Consider the following 2749-nt stretch of genomic DNA (forward strand, 5'->3'; position numbering starts at 1 on the left):
TAGGGGATGAAGAAGGAAAACGGGGGATAATGGGGGAAAAATGGGGGTCACTACAAGACCCCCTTCCCATCCCGTTAATTACTAACGAGTAATTAACCCCCCAAAACCCACAGAACCCGTCCGGCAGTGCAGCAGCTTTATTTTGGGGGGGGTCAGCACGGCCTTGTGTCACCAGAGCAGAGCACTGGGGGGGCCAAGCAGAGCCAGGGGGTCCTAAACCCCTTCCCGGTGGGTCCCACCCCCCTTTTTCGGGGGGTCCCTCAGGGCTTTTCCAGCTGGGAGTCGCCGGGGAGGGTCCCCACGTCCTGGTAGGTGGGTTGGACCCCCCGGGAAATGTCCTCATACATTGAACACTCATCCAGCGTTCAGCCCCTCAAAGCAGGGAAAGGGGGGGATTCGGGTCGGTTTGGGGGGGTTTAGGGGGTGACAGACCCCCCCAGCACGATTTTGGGGCACGGGGACCCCCCGGAACATCACCTCGTAGAAGTTTTCCTCCTCACATGTGGTTTTTTCGGGGTGCAGCAGCTGCTCGTTGGCCCAGCGCTTCTGTGGGGGGGAACAGGGGGCATGGGGGGGGTTGGAGTGGCCAGGGGGGCTTTGGGGACACCAAAGTTGGATTTAGGGGTGGCTAGGGGGGGTTTAGGGATGGCCAGGGGGGAAAAAAGGGGGCACAGGGAATTTTTGGGGTGGCCAGGGGGGTTCTGGGGGGCACCAGGGGAGATTTAGGAGTGGCAGAGGGGGGGGGTTAGAGGTACAGGGGGGGTTTGGGGTGGCCAGGGGGGGTTTCTGGGGGCACCAGGGGGGATTTAGGGGTGGCCGGGGGGGGAGGAAAGGGAGCACAGGGGGGGGTTTGGGGTGGCCAGGGGGGTTTTGGGAGCACCAGGGGGGAATTAAGGGGTGACGGGGGAAAACTAGGGGTGGCTGGGGGGGGGGGGGGTGGCCAGGGGGGTTTTTGGGGGCACCAGGGGGATTTAGGGATGGCCGGGGGATGGGTGTCTCTGGGGATGGGGGATGGGACTGGGAGGATTGGGATGCAGGAGATTGGGGGTAACTGGGGGGGATTTGGGGGGAAGTGGGGAGTACAGGGGTGTTGAAGGGGTTTTGGGGCATCCGGGGGGGGAATTGGGGGTACCAGGGGGGGATTTAGGGGGACCTGGGGGGCAATTGGTGTCCCCAGGGTCTCAATTAATGTCCCCAATGTCTCAATTGGTGTCCCCAGTGTCCCAATTCGTGTCCCCAGTGTCCCATTTACGGGTCCCAATGTCCCACCTGCTGTCCCCAGCGTCCCAGTTGGTGTCCCCAATGTCCCAGTTGGTGTCCCCAGTGTCCCAGTTGGTTTCCCCAATGTCCCAGTTGGTGTCTCAATGTCCCAATTGGTGTCCCCAGCATCCCAGTTGGTGTCCCCAATGTCCCAATTAGGTGTCCCCAGTGTCCCAACTGGTGTCCCCACTGTCCCATTTAGGGGTCCCAAAGTTCCAGTTGGTGTCCCCAGTGTCCCAACTGGGGGTCCCAGTGACAGAACTGGGGGTCTCAGTGTCCCAGTTGGTGTCCCCCTGTCCCAGTTGTCCCAGCGTCCCAGTTGGGTGTCCCAGTGTCCCAGTTGGTGTCCCAGTGTCCCAGTTGGTGTCCCCCTGTCCCAGTGTCCCAGTTGGTGTCCCCCTGTCCCAGTTGGTGTCCCAGTGTCCCAGTGTCCAAGTTGGTGTCCCCCTGTCCCAGTGTCCCAGTTGGTGTCCCAGTGTCCCAGTTGGTGTCCCCCTGTCCCAGTGTCCCAGTGTCCCAGTTGGATGTCCCAGTTGTCCCAGTTGGTGTCCCCCTGTCCCAGTTGTCCCAGTTGGTGTCCCAGTGTCCCAGTTGGTGTCCCAGTGTCCCAGTTGGTGTCCCCCTGTCCCAGTTGTCCCAGTTTTGTCCCAGTGTCCCACCCTGAGCAGCAGCAGCAGCCCCGGCCCGGCCGAGCAGAGCAGCAGCAGCACCCCCTGCGCCGTCAGGATCCGGTTCTTGGTGCTCTCCCTCAGCGCCAGGAACGGGGCGGAAACCGGCTCTGCGGGAACGGGGACTGGGTAACTGGGAGGGACTGGGGTATACTGGGAGGGACTGGGTTACACTGGGAGGGACTGGGTTATACTGGGAGGGACTGGGGTATACTGGGAGGGCCTGGGCTATACTGGGAGGGCACTGGGTTATACTGGGAGGGACTGGGTTATACTGGAAAGGGCACTGGGAGGGACTCAAGGGGGATACTGGGAGTGACTGGAACAGACTGGAGTGGGACTGGAGGGCACTGAGAAGGGCTCAAAGGGGATACTGGGAATAACTGGGATGGACTGGGGGGCACTGCAGGGCACTGGGATGGACTGGGGGGGCTCGTGGTAGCACTGGGTTATACTGGGAGGGGACTGGGATGGACTGGGTTATACTGGGAGGGGACTAGGATGGACTGGGAAAGACAAGTGACTCAGATGAGACCCCCCAGCCCCCCCTGACTCCTCCCCGAGACCCCCTGGACCCTCCCGAGGGTGCCGCAGGGCTGGGGGGCACTGGGATACCCTTGGAGGGGACTGTGACAGACTGGGTTATACTGGGATGGACTGGGGGCACTGGGCTATACTGGCACCACGCTGGGGGCACTGGGAGGGACCAGGTGACTAAAATGAGCCCCCCCAGGCCCCCGTGACACCTCCCCGAGACCCCCTGGACCCTCCCGAAGGTGCTGCAGGGCTGGGGGGCACTGGGATACCCTTGGAGGGGACTG

General features: G+C 62.4%; 1 long non-coding RNA gene across 1 annotated transcript; it reads right to left on the reverse strand.

The window, feature by feature from the left end:
* Window positions 1-369: 369 nt before the first annotated feature.
* LOC135408935 (uncharacterized) lies at window positions 370-2430 on the reverse strand. The gene is made up of 3 exons (XR_010427933.1): window positions 2163-2430; window positions 1920-2131; window positions 370-546 (listed from the first exon to the last, which is right to left on the reverse strand). It is a non-coding gene; the product is annotated as an uncharacterized LOC135408935 (long non-coding RNA).
* Window positions 2431-2749: the final 319 nt, after the last annotated feature.

This window comes from Pseudopipra pipra, unplaced genomic scaffold, assembly GCF_036250125.1.
Source record: "Pseudopipra pipra isolate bDixPip1 unplaced genomic scaffold, bDixPip1.hap1 HAP1_SCAFFOLD_87, whole genome shotgun sequence".
Lineage (NCBI taxonomy): Eukaryota > Metazoa > Chordata > Aves > Passeriformes > Pipridae > Pseudopipra > Pseudopipra pipra.